The following is a 7,334-nucleotide window of genomic DNA, read 5'->3' on the forward strand; positions in this document are numbered from 1 at the left end:
TATAAATTTATACTTTTACTTCTTCCTGAAAGTGCAAGGTCCTTAGAACAATTTAACTACATTTATCTTTTCTGAAATGTAATAGGATTCTTTCATATTTTTAAATTATTTATATTTCTAACCTACACAAGATATTGCTGTTGTTATTTTACATCACCAATATTCCTTTCTATTTGCCCATACACTCATACTTTTTATTGTACTTTCTTTCTTTCAGGCTCTCCAACTTTCTATCTGGGATATTTTTCCTTTAAGAACTTTCTTAATATTTCTTATAGTTCAGGTTTGCTGGTTGCAATTCTTTTATTTCTTAAACTTTGTCTAAAAATGATTTTACCATCAATTTTTGATGGATATTTTCCTTGGGAATAGAATTTCTGATTAAGATTATTTTCTTCCAACTGTTTGATGTTATTCTATTGTGTAGTTTTTATTGTTTCTGTTGAGAAGTAAGCTTTCAATCTACTTATTACTCCTTTGAAGGTAATGTCTTTTTTTTTTTTTAATTTGGTTGCTTTTAAGATTTTTTTTTTTTGTCTTTGATCTTCCACAGTTTAACTATAATATGATATGGTTTACTTTGAGTTAATCCTTCTTGGGTTTTTCAAAGTTTATTCATTCTGTGGTTTGATGTCTTTTGGCAATTTTAGAAAGTTCTCATTTATCATCTTTTTATATATTGCTTCTGTTCCATTCTTTCTCATTTTTCTATCTGGGATTCACATTATAGGTATGTTAGGCCCTTTTTACATTCTCTTTTGTATTTCACATTCCTTTGCTCTCTGTATGTCATTCTGGTTATTTCCTTCTAACCTATCTTTTAACTCACTAATTCTATCCTCAACTACATCCAATTTGCCATTAAACTGATCCATTGATTCATTAAGTTCTTAATTTCAGAGATTTTAATTTTCAGTTCTAAAATTTCCAATTAATTCTTTTTTTTGTTTTATTTTCTCTGCTGAAATTCTCCAAATGTTACTTAATTTCCTAAACATATTAATAATGTTTTAAAAATATTTTAAATTGACACATAATAATTGTACATATTTATGGGGCACATAGTGATGCCATGATACATATAATATATAGTGATCAGATCAGGGTAATAAGCTTATCCATCATCTCAAACACTTATCATTTCTTTGTGTGTGAACATTCAATATCTTTTTTCTAGCTATTTGAAACTATATATTATTGACTATAGACATTCTACAGAACTGTCTAACAGTAGAACTTATTTCTCTTATAACAGTGGTTATTTTAAAATCTATGTCTGATTAACTAAATTATCTGGCTTCCCTGTAGGTCTGTTTTGTTGTATCTTACATATTTTTAAAATTTGCAGTCTTATGTGCCTAGATATTTTAAGTTGTTTTCTAAACGTTGTCTATGAAAAACTATAGAGATCATTTTGAGGCCTGGGCTGACATATTTGTCCAGAGATGATTTACCTTTTCTTAATAGTGGTTGTGGGTACTATCTATGCTAGCTCACTTTAATACAATCAGTGATTAAGATCATTTAAAACTAGGCCATAGTCCCTCATAAGGCAGTCTATTTCCTGTTCACCCTCTTCTCTTAGGATGTAGTCACCAGGATCTCCACCAAAAGCCTTAAGTGTTACTAGATTCCTTCTTTCTTGGCAGACTTTGAACTCTAGCTTTTGTTTGCTTGGTTTCGTGAATCTGTTGAAAGTTCTGTTCAGTTTCTAGGCCTCTCAACGGTCTTCTCTGAAATCAGCAGATACACCTAATCAAAAAGCAACCTTAAATGGTAAGTCTTTCTGTCTGAGTTTCCTTCTTCTTTCAGTTTTGTTCCTATAATTCTTCACTGCCTTGTTAGCTCTCCAAGGTCTTCAAACAGATGTGTATTATTATTGTTCAGCTTTTCTATAGTGCTTAACAGGAGATTCTGGTCTGAATTAATTAGTCTGCCAGTACTAGAAGTCACATTGAATTATATGTAATAATAACAGTAATAGATTTAATGACAACAGTGGTGTAGTGGCAAATATTTAAACCTGTCCTTCAAGAAATGTGTGTATATATGTATAATGTACATATATATGTTTATTATACATTTTACTGATACAAAGAATGTGTAGCACACAATTTACAAATAATTAAATGTACAGTGTATTTATTTTATTGTTGATTGCGTATTACCAATTAATCCTTACAGAATGCTTTTGTTGATTTTTTTATCCATAGCCAGCTAGTGCTTACAACTGATGAGTGAATGTATTCTTACAGAAACCTTGGTTGATAATTTTGTTTACATTAACAAGAAAGATGAAAGTATATCAACAAAGACATTATGTCACAACTTCACTCATTCATCCATGATGTGAAGAAATTTCTTGCTGAACTGCACATTAGTTTTGAATGCTAAAGAGAATTTTTTCAAATTTTTGTGGTACAGACATGACATACTTTTAAGTTTACATTGCATTATTACATTTTCTCCACCATTTTCTTAAATCTAGACATTCAACAAAACAATAACTCAAACCCTGATTGGTAGTCTTTGCAAATTTTGGGTATAATTACTCCTATCATAGCTAATTCCAACCTACGAACATGACATCACTAAAAAGACTTGAGATGGGATGCACAGTAGCATATCATTATGTAGTATCTATCTATGCCACACAGATACAATAGCTGTTAAGAGTATAAATACCAGTAAAGCGTAAATCATTAGAAAATGATGGGGTTTGAATGTTACCATTGTTTTTAATATAATGCCTTTAATTGTAAGTTTATATATTTTAAGTTTTAATAATAACTAGCTTATACAATTCCTGAACATCTAATAATCTTTCTTTTACAAGATGGAATAAGCTGACTCCAACACTCATTTGACCATCCACTTCTGTATTTCCTCTGTGCCAGACACCATGACAAATTTCACACATTCATTATCTCATTCGATCTAACAACCGTGCAAGGGAAGTTCTGTTATGCTCTCTTTTTTGAAGGTATACACTCTGAGATTCAGAAGTTGAATAGTTTGTTCAAGGAGACACAATTCAAATCCATATCTGTCTGACTCTTAATGATCAATAATAATTATCAGGATCATCAATACCTTTTACTGAATAGTAACTGTGCAGGGCTTTACCTAGGTTAGTTCTTGCAGTCCACTTAATTCTTTCAGCCACCACTTGTGTTCTCTGCAGTCAATGCAGTCAACACTTCGGGAAATAAAAAAGACATTCTCCTGCAGGAGGCAGCACTAGAAGGGTGGGGTGGGAACAAGTAGAGTGGCAGTCAGATGGCAAGGCAGGCTCAGTCTCCCTCACATGGTCTCAGCTCCTTGGGCTTCTCTGGATGGTCCACAGGTAGAAAGAGACTGAAGCTCTCTTTGTCCCTGTCCTCCTGACTGCAGGCCCACTGAAAAGTGACGGTGGGCCTTTCTGGATGGCAGGTCTGAGCACCACCCAGGGGAAGCACTGGCTCTCAGGCAGGGCTGTCCAAGAGAGCCCCAGGAGGTGACAGCAGAGGTGCAGGGCCCTGGCAGGGAGGCCGTGACTCCTGCCTCTCCTCCTCATACCATGCCCACACCAATCTGTCTGCAAATCCTGTGCACTCTACCTTTGAAACATCTAGAACCTGACAGTTTCTTACCACCTCCACAGCTAGCACCCTGGTCCAAGTCACCACCATCTCTTGTCACACCTATGGCAGTCACCTCCTAAGTAAAGTAAATCATTTCACGTCACTCCTCTGCTCAAAGCCCCCACTGATTCCTTATCTCACTCAGAACCCGAGCCAGCACCTACATGGGCCTGCAGGACCTGCAAGGCCTGACCCCTCTTCTAGTCCTGCCCTCATCTCCCACTGGGCCTCGTGTCCCCTCCCTTCAGGCCCACTCTTCTTGCTGTCCACGGACATGCCGGGCCCATTTTCCCTAGCATCCTCACAGCTCGCTCCTCCACACTCTCAAGGCCTCTCTGCTGGGTCTTCCCTGGGCTGGGCTGGTGTGAGCACCCCACTTAAAATCACCAGCCTCCTAGCACTCTCTCCTCTTCCCCTGCCACTTGTATTCACAGCTCCTATCCCCTCCTGACAGGCCATACATTCCACATCTTTGTTTCTTATTCTCTTTCTCCTCTCACCAGGAAGCAACCCTGAGGGCACATTTCTTGTGTTCACTGTGGTATCCCCAGCAACAGGAGGACTGCCTGGCACTTAGTAGAGGCTCAATAAATAGTTACTGAGTGGATTCCTGTCCTAGTGGAGGCTAGACTTCCTAGCTTTCAAACTCGAGTCTGATTCTATGAAAAACGCGGTGGTCCTGGGCCTCAGAGCAAGTGGGATCCTTTCCTTTCTTCTCTTCCCCCGCATCAGCTCAACCAGGATTCCTGAGAGCTCTTGCTTCACCAGCCCTCCAGCGTCGCCACCACTGCAGCCCCCCAAAAAGGGCTCTTTCCTCCACCTCCCTGAGCTCCCCTCACGCCCACCCACCCCAGGCCTTTGACACAATCCCCCTCCCGTGGGGACCCCACGGGCCTGTGCTCTCATCCCCTACCTGTCTGTCTGGGTACTTGCTGCTGTCCGGGAAGCCGGTGAGCAGGCAGGTTTGCGTGACAGGGCCTGAGATTTGAATGGCCCGTACATTTGTTCTAAATGAATGTGGAACCAACTCACGTCTTTCACTGGGGTCACAGAAATTTGGTTTTTTCACCTCGGTGTCCTGTGTGGACTGTGACAGCCTCCTCCACATTGGCCCCTCCGCCTACAGCTCTTCTCTTCTCTCTCTCCTGGCCTCTTCCTTCACTTCGTCCTAGGCCCTCACTCCCTGTCTGTCTCATCTATGGCTCTGTCTGGAGCTCTCTCTTGCTGCCTCTCTGGCCTTCTTGCTGCCTCTCCGTGGTCCCAGCCCACGCCGCGGCCGGTTACTGCACGGGTGTACCATCCCCTCTCCCTCCTTGCTCTGTCCTTCCCTGTCTCTGAGGCTCTCCACCACCATGCGCTTTTGTTCTTGGGCACTTCCTCTGTTCCTTTCCTGCCCAGTCTCTGTCTCTGTGCCATTCTCAGTCTTTTTGACTTTTGATCTCTCTGTGCCTGTGTCTACATCTCTGCCTCTCTCCCTCCGTCTCTGCATCCCTGTATCTCTGTCTCTGTGGCCACTCTGCAGCCTCTGAGACCAAGAGGGTCTGGTGTGGAAGGGGCAGAGAGCCAGGCCAGGCTTCCCTCCCAGCACCCGAGAGCTCCGTGGCCCTCTCAGAACCTGCACGGGCCGTTCTGCCCAGCAGAATGTGTTTGGACTGAGGCCTGGAGCTAAGGAAATCCATTTGTCATTTCTGATGGAAACAGCCCCTTCCCAGGAGGCCCTGCCTTCCCGTCACCTGCCGGTGAACTCTGAGCACCTGAGGGAGAGCTCCTTGCCGGGAAGAGGGTTCCACGCAGGAGCAGCTTTCCAAGGAAAACATCGCCCTTGACAGATCATGTGTCGGGAGGGAGTTGGTCCCACACACCATAAATTGCCAGCCTGACCTTCCCCGGCAAGGCCCTGCAGTTCCTGAGCTGAGATTCTCTTTCTGGGCCAGGCTGGGTCAGCACCGCCAGACTCGACGCCCAGAGAGGGAGGCCTGGGTGCAAGTGGAGCTCGAGGACGCCCAGCAGCCAGGCTAAGACGCCCCAGCCCAGGAGCCGCCGGGGAAACTGGAGCCACATTCAGGGGGTTCCCTGGGGCTTTGTAGGTTACAAAGTGTGCTCACAGCCAGCACCTCCTCTGTTCTCAAATCAGGGGCCTTCCTACCCCCATTTTAGGGAAAGGGGTATTAAGATTCAGATTCTGATAGGTCCACAGACATTAGGGACAAAACTGAGAATGTCTGGCTTAAAATTCCATCCTTCCTCCCCTCCTGGTCCCTATTTATTATCCGAGAAAATTCTGGAGGAGGTAGGTGTTAGCTTAGGCCTGAATGGTGAGCAACATCATTCATTCATTTATTCACCAAATATTTACTAGGTATCTATCTACTGTGTGCTAGGTGCTCAGGAGACACAGGGTTGAATCTCACATGATTTTTGCCTTCAAGAAGATCACAGTCGGCCAGGCGCAGTGGCTCGTGCCTGTAATCCCAGCACTTTGGGAAGCCAAGGCGGGCGGATCACCTGAGGTCAGGAGTTCGAGACCAGCCTGCCCAACATGATGAAACGCTGTCTCTAATAAAAATACAAAAATTAGCCGGGCATGGTGGTTCATGCCTATGATCCCAGCTACACGGGAGGCTGAGGCAGGAAAATCGCTTGAGCCTGGGAGGCGGAGGTTGCAGTGAGCCAAGATAGCACCACTGCACTCTAGCCTGGGCAACAGAGTGAGACTCCATATCAAGAAAAAAAAAAAAAAAAAAAAAAGCAGCAGCTCACAGTCTGTGGGCTGACACACTTCAGGTAAAAAGTGAATAGGGCTGTATAGGGGAAATACCAGTGGGAACTGGAGGAGTCTAAAGGAGAATCTGGGGAACTATAAAGTCCCCTTCTAGCCAGGACTGGGGCAGTTAGGGAAGACTTCCTGGAGGAAGTGGTCTGTGAGCTGCTCTTAGAGGAAGGGTATTGCAGGCAGTTGGAACAGGCAGGGTGGTGTGGAGGTGCAGAGGCCTGAAAGCAAACTGTGTTCAGAAAGCAGGGGGCAGCTAACTTGACTGGAGGGAGGGGCACAGTGAGAAGCAGAGGAAAGGAAAGGAAAGGGTAGTGAGGGGTGGGTCACTGGGCAGGCCCTGAGGAGGGAAGGCTGGACTTCATTCCGACGATGAAGATGTCATGGGAGGGTTGAAGCATGGTGGGGGTGTTACAGGCTTAGATTCGCATTCAAGATGTGGAGTCTATGGAGAGGGTTGGCAGGAATGCTGGTTAGGAAGATTTAGTGACATGGTGTAGGAACTGAGATAGCTTAGAATCCTGACTCGGCCACAGAGCAGCTGTGGAACAAGTTAACTTATCTATGCCTCAGTTTCTTGATCTTTAAAAAGGGACTAATAATGGTACCTTCGTCTTAGAGCTGTCCTTGAGATTAGATGAACTCATGCAAAGACTGATGCTGGCTATTAACACCATCGTGGGCGTGAATCTTAGTCCACACATTCAAGTATGCACGACACAGTGAGCCCCCATATTGCTTAAAAAAGAGGTTGGCATTTGAGTCCCCACTTCGCAGAGCTGGTAGGAAAGGTGACCTTAGTCATGCAGGTTCCAGGTGGGGAGGGGGCTAAGGTCGTCAGTGGTTGTCAGTCAGCTGAACTCATAGCGACATTAGAGCTGTCCCTCACCCCGTCACATGGCCCCATCTGGCCTGGCAGCTCTAGGAGATTCCTGCGCTGT

This window comes from Papio anubis, chromosome 1 (genome assembly GCF_008728515.1).
Source record: "Papio anubis isolate 15944 chromosome 1, Panubis1.0, whole genome shotgun sequence".
Classification (NCBI taxonomy): Eukaryota; Metazoa; Chordata; class Mammalia; order Primates; family Cercopithecidae; genus Papio; species Papio anubis.